The 17,781-nt window shown below is 39.6% G+C and overlaps 1 protein-coding gene across 1 annotated transcript in view; it reads left to right on the forward strand.

The window, feature by feature from the left end:
• LOC126251469 (atrial natriuretic peptide receptor 2-like) overlaps positions 1–17,781 on the forward strand; it is a 301,860-nt gene that overhangs the window by 146,574 nt on the left and 137,505 nt on the right. The gene's annotated exons all lie outside the window — the stretch shown is intronic.

Below are 17,781 nucleotides of genomic sequence, written 5' to 3' on the forward strand. Positions count from 1 at the left end.
TACAACTTTCTACAAGTATTAGCCTTCATAAAAGTACTCAACTGCACTCAAATCTACTGATTTGTAGGTCATGTTCACAGGATATTTGAAGCTCATGACTCAGCTAGCAGAAAAAAGGAGTAGTTTGGTCCAGGAGTCCCTTCATTAAGAGATACAAGCAAAAGAGTTACAGAAAGTGATATGAAGTTCACAGAAGTTAGATGTAAAATGTACACTGCCTCCTCTATCCAATACCTTTAAGAACTTCGTTTGCTTTGTTCTCTTCTGAGCTATGTATTCCATTTTCTTTCCTTCCTTCTTCTTCTTGTTCTATTTAACAGCAATGGAAATAGCCTATCATTCTTAAATCTCTGGTAAACAACATGACCTGTCTTTCAATTCCACATCAGTTTTCTTTGAGTTAATATTTTGACTGCTTGAGAGTTCCCTGACATAACTCTGCATGACAAACAGGAATGACTTCATCACAATAGTTTTCGCATCTTACACACTAAATGTTTTCTCCCTTCCTGCAATGAGTTTCATGACAAACGGATTAGTTGTGATGCAGTTTCTCTCATTAAGTATAACTGCAAGATTGTACATACTGTTGCATCCTGAAATTTCATTGTAACTCAGTGCTGGCAGATTAGTACATCTCCATTGTAAGTATTCTCTTATCAAACAATTCACCATATATTACAATTTTAATAGCCTGCTTCTCTGACTGGGATATAATTTAATGAAGCAATGTCACAAATTATATTAACACTGCCTCAAATCTTTCCCTCATTCTGCAGACAGAGCATGTACAGCCCAGTGAAATTGTGGACTATGTTATTTAGGTGCTTTGAAAACCCTTAGTTATGCCATCTTATTTCATGGATAATACATGTGGCTCCTGTCCCAGGTACCATGCCAGTACCATATAATCAAGTCCTACTGTTCTTAAAAGTGTGTAAACCTATGAGAGCTTAATGTGATGTACCAACTGTCCCAGAAATTTTATCCACTGTTTTTTATTAAAATACCCACATCAGACTAAAGTCACAAGGACTGTCTGCAGACAGAATCCACACTGCCAATACCCTGAATATCCCAATATTAAGTGTACTGTTGTAAAAATCTGTAGAAACATGAATACTTGTTTCATTCTTCAGGTCATCTGAAATTTCTCACACTTGCACCATTGCCTCTTTAGCTCAATATATGATAGGTCCCAAACACATTCTAGTCTTCTACCATCCAGTTTATGGTTGCTTGTTTGCCCATAGTTTTTATTTCAGAGATTTCTTTTGTCCTGTTTCTAAGTAAGTTATGCATTATCATTCTTTGCCAATTATGGTATTTATCTTTTCCATGTTATTGTGATTTATTATTGACATACATATTGCTCTCCATTGTATCCTTTTTAGTCTCTTTCAATGCAATTCCCCCCCCCCCCCCCCCCCCCGCCCCTCCCTCCACACTCACCAAAACCTCATTACATTTGCACTCAGAATATGTTCTATAGATTCTACAACAAATTGATAATTGATGTCAAGGATATTGGACAGTAGTTTTGTGGATGACTACTGCTGCCCTTCTTGTAGATGGGTTTGACGTGTGCTTTTTTTTCCAAGAACTGGGCACAGTTTTTTGTTCAAGGGATCTATGACAGATTACAGTTAGAAGAGAGGCTAACTCAGCTGCAAATGCAGTACAGAATCAGACAGGGATTCCATTGGGCCCTGATGTTTCATTCAGTTTTAAAAATTTCAGCTATTCCTAACACAACTGACACTAATACTTATTTCACTCATCTTTTCAAAACACAACTGACACTAATACTTATTTCACTCATCTTTTCAGTGGTACGAGGATTAAACTGGGGCAATCCTCCTGGGCTTTATTTTTGTTGTGACTCGCCGATCATTCAAAGTGCCGCCACGCAATTACGCGCGTCCTCTATGTGCGGCGCTGTCTGCCAGCCATGCAGCAGCTGCGTCACCTAAGCAGCCAGCCGAGCAGCGGCCGCTAGACTGGGACTCAGTGCTCATTCGAATGCTACCGTGTACCCATGTCTTGCTTGTCAACTTACTCTGTGACTTATATGTGTTGTGTCGTTCTGAAATATATTTGTTAAACTTGATGTTATAACAATTGGCGACGAGGTAGTGGAATTTTCCTTTTCACCATTGACCCACAGGGTTCCATGGCTACTGTCGAGCAACTATTGCAAAATCTCCTTGAACAGCAAACGCTTCTAACAGCGGCGATTCGCGATTTCGTCGCGGCGTCAAATGCGGGGCGTTTCTCGTCGTTGGCTGTACCTCCTTTTCCTCCTTACGACGAGACGGCGGAAGACTGGTCTGATTATGAAAAATGTCTTCGACAGCACTTCTTGGCATTTCATATCACGGATGAACAACCATGTAAGTCTCTGTTCCTTTCCTGGATTTCACCTCAAATGTATCGGTTGTTGTTGCAATTGGCTACTTTGAAAGATCCTGCATCTTTGTCCTTTGCTGAAATGTGCTCACTTCTGTCTGTCTATTTTCAAAAGCAAACGCATGTTGTAGCCTCTCGTGTTGCCTTTTATCGTTGTCAAAAACAGCCACATCAATCCTATCGCGCTTGGGCTACTGAACTTCACGGCCTCAGTCGAAAGTGTCAATTTGTTATTGACATTCACAAAGAATCCTACGCCGATTCCATGGTACGGGATGCTATTATTCGGTCGGCGTCCGACAAAGAAATTCGGCAACGTGCCCTTCAGTTGGTGAATCCGACTCTAGATGAAGTTCTCTCCATTGCGCAGTCTTTTGAAATTTCGCGCGCCGCTGGGGTGCAAATAGAGGCGTGGGGTGATGTTGGGGAAATACAACCTCTGTACACTGTTGACAACGCGTGCGGCGCGTCCCTGCCGGCCGACATGGCCGCAGTGCGTTCCCACGTGCAACCTCGGCCTAGCCGTAAACAACCCGCTAAGAAACTGCTGCAAATCCCCCGGCAACTTCCTTCATGTCCGCGGTGTTTTACGAAACATTCACGCAAGGATTGTCCCCAACGTTGGGCTGTGTGGCACAATTGCAAAAAGAAAGGTCATGTGTCTTCCATTTGCAAATCCGACCGCATACATGATGTTCATGAACATGACGCTGATTCTGATTCTGTGTTGTCTGTCAATTGCACTTCTTCCCTTTCAGGGAAGTTATTCCTCACTGTCCAAATCCTTGGCCAAGATGTTTGCATGCAAGTGGATACTGGTTCTGCTGCCACTATAATTAATTCTCAGACGTATCTTCAGTTGGGTTCTCCACTCCTGTAACCTGTCACTCAGCAATTACGGACGTACAGTAAACAGAAAATTTCTCTCTTGGGACAGTTTAATGCTGAGGTATCTTACAAATCCGTCGTTTGCACTGTTCCCATATTAGTGGTCGATCAGAGCAATGCAGAAAATCTTTTTGGTTTCGATGCCTTTCGCGTTTTTGGGTTCTCCATAGATGACTCTGTCAGTATTGTCTCTGATGCTATTCCTTATGCTCAACTGGATTCCTTGTCGATGACATTTTCGGCCCTTTTTTCTCCTGGGTTAGGCCATGCAAACGCCTTTGAAGCTCATATCACGCTCAAACCCACTGCTCGGCCTAAGTTTTCTTGGGCTCGGCCCATTCCTGTGGCCCTTCGTGATCGGGTAAAATGGGAGTTGGATCGTCTCACTACTTCAGGGGTCTTGCTTCCTGTCACTTCCAGTGAGTGGTCCTCTCCTGTCATTGTCGTTGCTAAGCCAAATGGTGATATTCGTCTCTGTGGTGATTTCAAAGCCACTGTAAATGCTCAATGCCTCATTGACACTTACCCTATGCCCCGTACTGATGAACTGTTCACTAAACTTGCTGGAGGCCAGTATTTTTCTAAAATTGACCTGTCAGAAGCTTATCATCAACTTCCTCTCGATGCTGCTTCCCAGCAGTTTCTGGTCCTTAACACGCCTTTCGGCCTCTCTCAATACCAATGCTTGCCTAACGGGGTTGCTAGCGCCCCTGCTCTCTTTCAGCGATTCTTGGAACAATTATTGCTCCCTGTCCCTGGGTGTATCAATTACATGGACGACATTGTTGTCACTGCCTCAACCACTGAAGAACATCTTCAAAATCTCCACACACTGTTTCATGTCTTACAGACTGCCGGTCTTAAGTGTAATCTTCAGAAATCACAATTTTTTCAGGCATCTATCACGTACTTGGGGTTTCAAGTCTCTCGGGATGGTATTCGTCCGCTTCAGCAAACTGTCGCTGCGATTGATGCTCTTCCTCGCCCTACATCTGATAAGGAACTGCAGGCCTTCTTGGGGAAAATAGCATACTATCACAAGTTTTTACCGTTTGTGGCTTCGGTGGCTCAGCCGTTGCATCGCCTGTTGCATAAAAACGTGCCTTTTCACTGGTCCGCGTCATGCGATGCGGCTTTCCAGAAATTGAAGACTATGCTGAAACAGGCCCCATGCCTGGCTACTTATCGACCTGGCCAACATCTTGTTCTTGCCACAGACACCTCTCAATACGGGGTTGTTGCAGTCCTTGCGCACCATTTTTCTGACGGTTCAGAACAACCCACTGCTTATGCCTCCAAAAAGCTCACGGATGCCCAATAAAAGTATTCTCGAATTGAAAAAGAAGCTTTGGCCATTATTTATACTCTTCATAAGTTTGGTGTTTTGCTCTATGGCTCAAAATTTCATCTTGTTACGGATCACAAACCACTTGTTTCCTTGTTTCATCCATCAACGTCACTTCCCGACAAGGCTGCGCACCGCCTCCAGCGTTGGGCTCTTTACTTGTCTCGTTTCAATTATGAGATTCATTTCCGGCCAACAGCTCAACATGCAAATGCTGATGCTCTGTCTCGCTTTCCCATGGGTCCTGATCAGGCATTTGATAGGGACGAACTTTTGTGTTTCCACCTGGATGTTGCCAAGCAGCGGGTTGTGGACGGGTTCCCCATCACTGGGGACAGGCTGGCGGCTGCTACGAGTTCTGACCCTACCCTCTCCCGGGTTTTACGCTGTCTTCAGAAGGGTTGGCCAGATCGCCCATCCACTAAGACTTCTTATCCGTTGCGCTACTGCCTCACGGCTAGGGATGGTGTTATCCTCCTCTCCACTGACAATGCTTCGCCGCATGTCGTGGTACCTGCGTCTTTGCGTGCTTCGGTTTTGTGCCTCCTTCACCAAGGGCACTGGGGTGTGTCTCGCACAAAATCTCTGGTGCGCCATCATGTGTACTGGCCTGGCATCGACTCTGAAGTAGCACACATGGTCGCTGCCTGTGGCCCCCTGTGCGTCACAGGCCGCTGCCCCGAAGTCATCTTTGTCACTGTGGCCTTCGCCTGAGAAGCCCTGGGAGCGCATTCATGCTGACTTTGCGGGACCCTTTTTGGGTACTTATTGGCTCCTCATAATTGACGCCTACTCTAACTTCCCTTTCATTGTCTGTTGCACGATGCCTACCACCGCGGCAACGACCAGTGCTCTCGCCCGCATTTTTTCTGTGGAAGGCCTCCCCTCTACTCTTGTTACTGATAATGGTCCGCAATTTGCCTCTTCCGAATTTGCGGATTTTTGTGCTCGTCATGGCGTTATGCATGTCACGGCCCCGCCGTTCCATCCACAATCAAACAGTGAGGCTGAACGACTGGTCCGCACATTTAAGGCTCAGATGCAAAAACTTCTGACTTCTTCTGCTGCTGATGATGCGCTTCTCCAGTTTCTGGCGTCTTACCGTTTCACCCCAATGGGCGACCACAGCCCGGCTGAGCTCTTACATGGCCGACAACCCCGCACGCTACTTCACCTTCTGCGGCCTCACACCTCACGGCCACAGATGCCTTCCCTTGGCCGGTTCACCGCCGCCGACCTCGTCTGGGTACGGGGATATGGCAGGCGGCGAAAATGGAGCCCGGGCCACATCTTAAGACACCGTGGCAGACGCCTGGATGAAATCCAGATTGACACAGGTGTTGCAGTGCGTCATTCGGACCAGCTTCGGCCTCGTGTGCCAGCAACGCCTGTTCCGAATGCCGCTACACCACTTTTGGCCCTACCTGATGCTCGGGATCTTGGAATCTCTCAATACTCACAATGCAGCCCTCTCACCGTCATCGCGATGCCAGCACAAGAACGGACGCCACCAGGAGACGTGCCCATGCAGGAACCGGATGACCATCTTATGTCAGAGCAAAACTACTCGCCTGCTCCTCCAACGGACACCGACACATCGCCCATGTCTCCTGTCATATCAACTGGACTTGCCGCAACGGCCAGATTGGTGCAGGGGGCCCCAGCAGATTCGACCCCTACATCTCCTGTCATCTCGACCCGTTGTCATCGGGGACACTTCCGTCCGTACGGGAAGCCTCCTCCTCGAGACTTTACAGCGAGTCAAACAACGCCTATGGACGTTGGCCATCTCCAGGACACCTCCATCAAGACCAGTGCAACAATTTCAAAGGGGAGAAAAGTGTTGTGACTCACCGATCATTCAAAGTGCCGCCGCGCAATTACGTGCGTTGGCTACGTCCGGCGCTGTCTGCCAGCCATGCAGCAGCTGCGCCATCTAAGCGGCCAGCCGAGCAGCGGCCGCTAGACTGGGACTCAGTGCTCATTCGAATGCTAACGTGTACACGTCTTGCTTGTTAACTTACTCTGTGACTTATATGTGTTGTGTCGTTCTGAAATATATTTGTTAAACTTGACGTTATAACAATTTTGTAAAGGAGCATTTGAAAATGGAGTTAAGCATTTCATCTTTTGCTTTGCTACCCTCAATTTCGGTTTCTATGTCATTCGCTAGGGACTGGACACTAACTTTGGTGCCACTAACAGATTTTACATATGACCAGAATTTCTTTGGTTTCTATGAAAGATCATTTGACAGTATTCTGCTATAGTAGTCATTGAATGTATTGTGCATTGCCATCTTGACAGCCAAACAGGTTTCATTCTGCATATCTCTATTTATAGCCCTACACTTCGTTTTACACTTATTAAGCAGTAATCTCTGTTTTTTCAGAAATTTCTTTATGGTGAACTGTTGACCGTGGATGTTCTTTCCCATTATGAATTGTTCTTCTGTGTACATATCTGTCCAGTACATGGTCAACTATTCTTTTAAACTGAAACATAGTCCCTCTGTATGCTCCTGCCTTATGCTGAAAGTTTCAAGTTGCTCAGTGAGATATGACTACTGATTTTTTATCTAGTTTACTGAACATTTATATCTTTCTGCTTGGTTTACTTGTCCTTTGATAGTCATTGTTGCTACAAATGTGCCATGGTCACTAATACCAGTTTCAATGCGGACATCCTCAAAGAGGTCAGGTCTATTTTTTGTTGTTAGATCCAGTATGTTTCCATCTTGAGGGATGTTACTAACTATCTGTTCTGGGTATTTTTCAGAGAAGGCATTTAGTACTGTTTCACAGGATTTCTTAACATACCCACCACTAACAAAACTATAATTTGCCTATTTAATTGTTGGGTTATTAAAGTCTCTGCAAATGAATACAGTATGTTTGGAGAACTAATGTACAAGTAAACTGAGGTTTTCTCTAAAGTTTTTGGTCACATCAGGGGATGAGTCTGGTGAGCAATAGAGGGATCCAATTGTCATTTTATGCTCACCCCTCATACTGAGTCTTGCCCAAACAATCTCACGGGTAGCTTCAATTTCTATCTCTGTGGATTTCCCATTTGCATATCTTTTAAGTACACTCTTAAATTTTCCCCAAAGATCTCACTGCTATCAATTTGAGGTTCCGACCAGTTTCCTTCACGTTTAGCTCCAACTCCAACTTATCAGTATATTTTTAGATGTACTATGGAAGCTTTGCTCTGAGTATAGTTTATGTCCTCTTTATCCAGGCATTCTCTATGACCCTAAGACATCTGCATATATGTACCTTTTCTTGTTTATGGATTTATTATTGTGAAAACATTTGACACCTTTCTTCTGCCATAATGTCAGTTGAATGTCACACACACACACACACACACATACACCACAGAAGTATTGCAAAATAAAAGATGTATGTTAGAGACTTTAAATACCGAAAGTTTATGTTAATGACCATATCATGAAAAGCATCATGAAAAGCATAGATTGCTACTCACCACAACTGCTATATATTTGAGCTTTCAGCCAAAAGGCCTTCTTCTGTGGTATAGAACACACACACATTCACACAAGCACAAGTAATGCCCATGACCACTGTCTCTGGCTCCTGTGGCTGGACTGAGTTGTGACTATGCCTAATATAAGCAGCAGTCTAGTGTTGGGGATAGGGAGGAGTCCTGAGCCAGAGGAGGGGAGGGAGGATAGCAGGGTAGTGTAGGGAACAGTGTTGTGCTGCTTGGTGGAGCATACAGGGACATAGTGGTGACAGGGTGGGGCTGCTTGGTGCAGTCCAGAGAAAAGCTAGTAGTGTTAGGAAGGATCTACATGGCACAGACTGTGAAGCAGTCATTGAAGTGAAATATGTTATATTCAGCAGTATTTTCAGCAACTGGGTAGTCCAGGTGTTTTTTGGCCACAGTTTGTTGGTGGACACTCAACTTGTTAGTCATCATTCCCACATAGAGGGCAGCACACTGGTTGCTGCTTAGTTTGTAGATCACATGAGTACTTTCATAGGTAGCCCTGCCTTTGATGCATTAGGAGACACTTGTGATGAGACTGGGGTAAGTGGTGGTGCGAGTATGTACATCATGAGGCAAGGGGTTCAAATCAGGTGTAGGAAGGCAGCTGAATACTAAGGTGCAATCAGCTATCTTCTGCCGGCTTTGATAGTGGCCTTATTAGATTCTTCTGAAGTCTGAGGGTATTTTGCTTTGTGTCATACATCCTAAATACCAGGTGTAAAAGTTTTTTTGTGGTTGATTTTGCTTATTTTAACTGGGGAATTTCGGTCCTCTGTAAAATTTCCACAGTATTGTATCCCTCATGTCATCTTCATTTGTTTCCTCTTCCTCTTCCATTCATATAATACCATCGTAAAGTTTCTTTCCTTCTATACATTCTTTCCACTTTTCATACTTCTCTCTTCTGTGTAGTGTTGGCTTACTAGGTATTTTCATAGAGCTGCTTATGTTCTCCAAAGGCTGCTTTAATTTTCCTGTATGTAATGCCTACATTTCCTATAGTCATGCATGACTTCACAGCTTTGCGTTTTCCGTCTTTCCATTCCAACTCTGTAATTGTGCACTTTTTGTCACTCATTTTTAGATGTTTGTATTTCAGTATGCCTGTTTCATTTTTATATTTTCTCCCTTCATCTATAAATTTAATATCTTGTGTTATCCAAGGATTCCAACAGAATCTTTTCTTTTCGCCTAGTTATTCCTCTTCTTCTTTCACAATTTCATCTCTCAGAGCTATCCATTCACCTTCTATTGTACTGCTTTTATAAATGTCTCTGTATCATTGCCTAATACTTCCATTGAAACTCTCACAATCTCTGGTTGTTTTAACTTACATGGGTTGCATTTCCTATCTTTCTGCTTGTTGTCAGAGACCGCATACGAGCTTATAGACATAAAGAGTTGTACTTCTGCTAGAGTTCATGGGTTTGTGTTCATCTTGACTATGATAATGAATTCACTGTGATATTCTTTAATATTTTGCCCAAATTCTTATTTTCTTGTAATTATTAAACCTAATCCTGCATTACACCTACTTGTTATTGTGTTGATAACTCTGTATTCACCTGACCAAAAATCCATTTCCTCATGCCAAAATGCTACACTAAATTCCACTATATCTAACTTCTACATCTATACAAAACTCTACAATTTATCAGATGGTGCATGATGGAGAGTACCTTGTACCATTATTAGTTATTCCCTTTCCTGTTCCAGTCACAAATAGAGTCAGGGAAAAATGAAAGTTTATATGCCTCCATATGAGCCCTAATTTCTCTTATTTTGTCTTTATGATCCTTACATGAAATTTATGTTGGTGGCAGAAAATCATTTTACCGTCAGTTGCAAATGCAAATTGCCTAAATTTTGTGAATAATGTTTCATGAAAAGAAAGTGGTCTTTCCTCCAGGGATTCCTGTTTGAGTTCATGAGCATCTCCATAACACTCACGTGTTGACAAATCTAGCAGCATACTTCAGAACTGCTTTGGTGTCTTCCTTTAATTGGACATGGTGGGGAGCCAAAATACTGGAGCAGTGCTCAAGAATGGCTGGCAAGTACTAAGCTTCAGGAGGCAAGATTATAGGTTATGCCCATGGACACACATAAAAGCAGAAGGAACTATTTTGCCATTCAGGTTTATTCAGGATAAAATTTCATTTTGTAGATTTTCATATCATTTGTGAGACCATCCTTGGAAATAACAGATTACTCAGCTGTAAATATCATTCACACATGAATCAGGTCATGACAATCATTCTGGCATTTTGAGGACTATGGCTTAGTGCAGTCAATTATTTTTTTCTTCCAAGTCATTGTATTTTTAAAAACAACAACCTATATTTGACCTAGAATTGTTATTATGTTTCATCACCCTTCATCCATTCTGTATCCCATTGTGGACTACACCATGCCTGGTGGTAGCAAAATGAATAATTAGTTTTTATACTGGGAATATGATAAAGTGCTGTGTTGTGCTAACATTATGTGGTGAGCACACAAAGTTCATTAACATAAAATTTATGTGGAAACAGAATCAGTAAGAAGACACATGGGGTAGATAACTGTCAGAGCAGTCCAATGGCAAAATAAAATCAGACTTAGAAAATTCTGTTAAGATTTATTGTTACAGAATTATTTCAAGAGAAGTGAACATTGATTGTTGCCCTGTTACTCATTGTTATGTATGAAACAGAAGAGTGCTCATTTAGAACCAAACTAATTTCCAAAGTTGTGACAACTTAACAGAAAGTTACATAGGATAATAGGGTACCTGATCTCGGGAATAAGTGGACTTCAATTGGATGACATCTCAAAGGTTACTATATGCTGATTTTTATTATCCCTTATATAATCTGAAGGCATGTAACTACAGCCTGCAGTAAGCTTTCACATAAGAACTGTAATATAACATGGTGAAAAATGATTTTCTGTGGTGAACTTAGGGATGTGTATCATTGCTTAACACAAGAAGATAATATACCGCGTCATACTACAGATATCCTCCACCAAATAAGTAATACGTATCTTGTGTAAACCGGAGTGCTGGTTCTTAATGGTGCCATAGGTTCATCTTGATGTTACTGCATTGCCACTCAGGAATCAAGCAAAGGTAGCAATAAGCTTCAGGAATTCATGTTCACAACGAGTTTTATTTTGCACACTAGATGTTCAATGGTGAACTACATGTAAAATTGACTGAACACTGTCTCATGACTGAAGTCAAACTGAACTCCAACTGAGATATGGTGGCATACAAATTGCCTCTATTTATATGATTTTAAACAATTACTGACATTGCTACATATTAAATTATTAGGTTTAACAATTAAAACTTTTACATACGTCTTCCCAAATTAAATAGAAATTTACATGAAATAAAAGTGAATAATTTCCTACAAAGACAGAAATGAATCTGTTTCTATTAAGACTATAAATTAAATGTTTCATCATTACACCAATATATTTCATTAATTTGCATATATCTTTTTACTTACTTAACGGATAATCATCCTATCATTTTCAGGTGAACAGAGGGATCAGTTTCATTAAATGAAAGGCCGATATTCAGTTAATTAAATTTTCTATGAGTAAAACTTTACATTTCTGTATAGTCATAATTACAATTCTATCAACTGACACCAAATAAAACATTAGTATGCTTAATTCTGACTGAAAAATTATCGTATCAAGATTATGTTATGGATATAATTTGTTTTTTAGTTTGAAAACAAAAAAATAGCTGTCTTTCACACTAGAAATATCATAACTTGAATTGTTAATTACTCCATAATTACAATAGCAATTTTATTACTACCATTAGCCTGAAGTTTGTACGATGTTCAAATTATGATGGTACATCAGCTGTTAACCCAGCATGTTTCCTTCATCCTGCATATTGGTGAGGCCTGACATAAAAAATGTTAAAACAATAGCTTAAATAAATGGAAATTATTAATTTGCTGCAGAAGAAAATCTTCAGTGTATTTGAATCCAGGTAAACAGAAAAGAAAAATTCAAAGCAGCATATGCCCTCTTCAGGAGAGAGGTGCTGAAATTGGTAAAAGGATATAGGGTCCTAAAGGGTTGTGGTATTACAATACCCCCCCCCCCCCCTCCCTCACCACCAAAGAGGTTTGACTATCTCAGAGAAACAAAGCTCTTCAAAATCCCTGGCTAAAATGAAGAAGATATAATCATGACTAGTGTATCAGACAAACAATTTGACAATTAGTGTGCGTGAAAATATATTTTGTATGTAAGGTTTAGTTGGCAACTGTCTCATATACAAGATGAAATACAACAAGAAATACAAGTGCATAAAATTTCAGTTTTATTCTCTTGGTGATCTTTTGGTGCACTCTTTTGAATGTTCTATGAGATTTCTTATTATTACATTCAGTTGATTATATATTATTAGGTAAAAAAAATTGTGTCTTATCTTTAAAAAAAATATTTGTGTGGTACCCCCCACCAACCGAATACCGGAATGCCAGACATTAGATAAATGTTATATCAAACAAATTTTGATGTCTAAATTTCAAATAAATTAAAGAAAATGTATCATCTTTCTAATTTAATAGTCAGAATGATCATAGCTATATCAGTGTCCTCAAATAAATGTGAATGTACATCAGTAAAGAAGCTCAGTTGCATCTCACAAAAATCCCTTTGTCATTACAACTACTGTGTGTCTCACCACTATGAGTTTATCAAATACAGTAAACTGTACATCAGTATAAAGTGCTGCATTTTACCATGCTCCACTGCAGGTCACTTCATTCCAACTCCTTCCTCAGTTCATTTCAAATTTATGTCAGCACAAGATCACCATTACTTTACTCATATATGCATATATCCTATAATTGTTAATTACTCTAATTATAGTGTAACTTCCCATTCAGAAGTATGGTGAACTATGAAATGTAAAAAGTTATTCTGTGTATAAAATACAGTGTGACAAAGCAAAATTTAAGTTGATAACATGAAATCTAATGTACTATACCAAACAAAATATATATTTGTTTCCATGAATGACAAATCAGATTCAAGAGTCATCCCACATCAAATCATAGAACACTAATTTAAAGTATATAATAGAAAATGCAGAGGAGAATTCCATCCAGTCTGTTAAGTGATACCTACGTAGTGCATAGAACTGTGAGTTCATCCACTCATAGGAAATGTGATTGCAGCAAGTGACTGTAAGGCCACAAAACAAGTTATATTTGAAGAAAATCATATACCAGTAAGAAGTTTCATAATCAGTTAGTTCAACTCGCAAAATCCAATAAGAAATAGGTATGCAAATACGCAAATCAGTATAATATGGAACTTCCAGTTCCAAACAAAATGTTCAAGGCCCACGTTTGCTGCATGGGCTGATGTGGAAGTTATGACTTTTCATTCCAGGAAATAAAGGCTGAAGTGTTTTATCCATGGCATAGAAGCAGAAGACTAGTAAATGAGATTCATGAGGCACGAACTGGACTGTACAATGAGGTTTTGCTCACAAGAATTATCTAATGGACAATGATTACATCTCATGTCAGATATGGAAAATTCTTCCAGATAAACAAAATTATTCATGTTCATACTGTAATAAAACTTGGTGAAAATGATTTTGTAGACGATGTTCAGTCACTATGTACTTATTTCATGCCACATTTTGATACAAATGGTTGTTTGAAGATAAATATATATGGAGACACTTCCACGATTCAATAAGAAGAGCAATGCAAGTATTCAATAGTATCCTGAACAAGCAGTTAAAATAAAACACAATGACAATATTTGTATACATCACTGATATGACATTGATGTAAAAAGCATATCCCGACAAAAGTGGTGGAACAAGGGTGATGTCAAAGAGTCTGTAACAAATTCCAGCACACAGAAACATGTTGATCAGATGGTCACGTGCAAAAAATATAAATGATTAAGAAGAACGTCAGTATACCATATGACAATTTTGTGCATCAAAGTACCAAATAACGTATATAACAAACACTAACAACCAATATTTAAAAAAAAGAAAAGAAAAGCACAACGAAAAATATGAAGAATCAAATATAGATAAAGCACAAATCATAATGTACTGAGTGATCAATTGAAAACTGAATAAATCATGGAATAATGTAGATAGAGAGGTACAAATTGAGACACATGATTGGAATGACATGGGGTTTTATTAGAACCAAAAAAATAAAAAAATTCAAAAAATGTCCGACAGATGGCGCTTCATCTGATCAGAATAGCAATAATTAGCATAACAAAGTAAGACAGAGCAAAGATGATGTTATTTACAGGAAATGCCCAATATGTCCATCATCATTCATCAACAATAGCTGTAGTCTAGGAGTAATGTTGTGAACAGCACTGTAAAGCATGTTCGGAGTTATGGTGAGGCATTGGTGTCGGATGTTGTCTTTCAGCATCCCTAGAGATGTCGGTCGATCATGATACACTTGCGACTTCAGGTAACACCAAAGCCAATAATCGCATGGACTGAGGTCTGGGGACCTGGGAGGCCAAGCACGACGAAAGTGGCGGCTGAGCACACGATCATCACCAAACGACGTGTGCAAGAGATCTTTCATGCATCTAGCAATATGGGGTGGAGCGCCATCCTGCATAAACATCATACGTTCCAGCAGATGTTTATCAGCCAGGCTGGGGATGATCTGAATCTGTAACATATTGGCGTACCTCTCACCCGTCACGGTAGCAGTTCTGCTGTCCAGTGCCATCTGTTTGACATTTTGTGAACTTTTTTTAAAAAAATTTTTTTTATTGTAATAAAACCCCATGTCATTCCAAGCATGTGTGTCAATTTTTACCTCTCTGTGTACATTATTCTGTGGTTTATTAAGTTATAGCTTCAGCTCCAGGTGTAATTGGTGTGTCAAAGAAACCATTGATGTCCAGCTAGAGCATCCAACCAAAATATCTCCTATCTGACTGATGCCTTCCACAGACTAATAAGCCAATGCATAACACTCATCAACACTGTGGTCATCTGTAACCAAGCAGCCAAAAATCCACTAATGATAACATTGTCACACTAAGACAGCAGCAAGCAAAATACTCCTAAATCATATTAATCGGGAGCTTTGAGAGACAACATCAGATGTATTGCAGAGCAATGGGATTCATTGGGATTCATTTTAGTCAAGATAAGGTAAATAATAAGTAAATCATTGTACTGCATAGAATCTGTGTCATGAATAAACTTCAAATAGCAGGCCAAGTGCATACATGTAATTTATGTTGATTATCGCTGAAAGTCTCCATAATAATCATGCTAAACATACAATCATATATGTACGAGGTATTTCAGATTTACATTACAGCGAATAATTTTAAAATCATAAAGATGTGAAATAATACAAAATCTTATACAAGTGACCAAGATTATACCATAGTTCCTGCTGATCAACTAGTGTGTTAAGTAGACAAAAGCATGTGTATTACACAGTTGGCTATACTTCTCTTCAAAATTCATATTGTTGTCAGTTACTGTCAGTATAGATGAGACAAGATGCTATTTTCAAATCAGCGAAAGTACTTCATATACCCAGAATTGATTTAAACATGTGGCAAGAAACTATGTGTAAATTGTGTAAATAAGGGATGTAGTACCGAAGTATAAAGATGTTGAAGCAGATATTACATTATCTGGGGCCCTTGTGCTTGCCGGACACATGGCACACACACAGAGTGTACCGCCCCCCCCCCCCCCTCCCCCTGTGCGAGGGTTGATCATATTAAACCCCAGAAGGTATTATCAAAGTAAAGTATATTAAGCAAATTATTGTACCTCATGTCATCAAACATCATTATTATGAATCAAATAGATGATCAAAGTGAGCATAAATCCAGAGGATAGAAATGTGTATAAATATGTGTATGAATGTAGTACCAATGTATAATGGTGTTGAAGCAGATACTGCATTAGCTGGGGCCCTTGTGCCAGACACATGGTACACACAGTGAGTGTACCCCCGTCCTCCGCCCCCGCCATCCCAGAGGATTGATTATATTTATATTCAAACATATGGCTTCAGCTGTGTGATATGTCTTAAAGCAAATAGCTTAGGTAACTTTGGATAAATTAGCCTGAATGTATTTTGATGTGGTATCACTAAGATCTCGAATGGTCCAATGTATATGTCGAAGAATGTTTTTGTTTCTTTGATAATTGCTTTTGACTTTTCATAACTTTTAGTCAACATGAGGTCCCCTACTTTAAACTGTGTAACTCTAAGACTTTTGTCATGCTGCTTCTTTCTCTTACTATGCTATGTCTCCGTATTCTTCTTCACCACCTCTTTCTTCTCATCTCATCAGCAGTTAACTCTGTACAATTTGAAACTTAACCAATTCACCTACTATGTTAGCAGGTTTCTGATTAAAATGAACTCCATGTTGCAAATTATTTAGAATGTCTCCAAATTGATTTGCATAAGTGTACCAATTTGTATGATCCTTGGAAAAGTACATTCTGCACATACCTCTCATTATTGCATGATGGTGAATACACTGATATTAAGAAGTGCTTAATGTTATAATTGTTAATAGATTCGTTCCATATATGAGATGTGAACTGACTTCCATTATCTGACAGTAAAGAATGTGTTTTTCCAACATTCCGAAAATAGTCATTAATAAAACACTCAATAATTTTCTTAGTTGTAGCTTTTTTCAAAGGGTACATACAACCTTCCCAGTTCTGAAAACAAGTCAACAGTAATAAGCAAATGTGTATAGCCTTCTTTAGTGTGGGGAAGTTGACCAGATAAATCAGTTCCCACCAGTTCTGAATTGTCTTGTTGAATTACAGTCTGCATGAAACCTTTATGCTTGTGGTTAGTAACCTTTAGTCTACGACATCGATCACAAGAACTCTAACACTTCCTGACCCTCCTGGAGTTATTACCAAAGTGCACATTTTCCTGTATCTTTTGGATACACTTCATGGATCCACAACGGCTGCAACTCTTATGTACATAGTTAATCAAAGTGCCAATATATTGTCTGGACCAACAAACCTTCCATTTATCCAAATTGGGACTACTTCTACTAAACAAATTCCTGTAAACAATTTGTAATACTGTTTCACCTTATTACATCTTTTATTTTCTAAGTAGCCCTTAAGGTTACTACACCCTGCCTATCTAACTCATATTAATTTAGGCAAGTATTTGAACCATTCCTGAAAAAAAAAAAAAAAAAAACTATTTGATGCAGGACCTTAATATTTTTACTGTATGTTACATGATGCTAATAGAATCAACTGTACTAAAATCTACATTATCCTTTTTATAGTTTTCATGAAATACGTTATTAAATTATTAACAAAAAATATTAAGTTTTTTCTGCAGAAAATATTTTTTTGTGAACTTCCTAATGGGGGAATATTAATGACTGTAGTACCAAAGGTGGCTTTTTATGTTATGCAGAGTCTCTGAAAATTTCATTCATTTATCTATGATAGATTCTGATATAATGGGGCATATGTACTGAAAATTTTAGTTTGCGGGAAATTGACTTTAAAGAAAAAACTTGTGAAATTTGTTACTTACAATTAATTAAAACTGTCCTGCTGAATATGATGGCCC

Source organism: Schistocerca nitens, chromosome 4, assembly GCF_023898315.1.
Source record: "Schistocerca nitens isolate TAMUIC-IGC-003100 chromosome 4, iqSchNite1.1, whole genome shotgun sequence".
NCBI lineage: Eukaryota > Metazoa > Arthropoda > Insecta > Orthoptera > Acrididae > Schistocerca > Schistocerca nitens.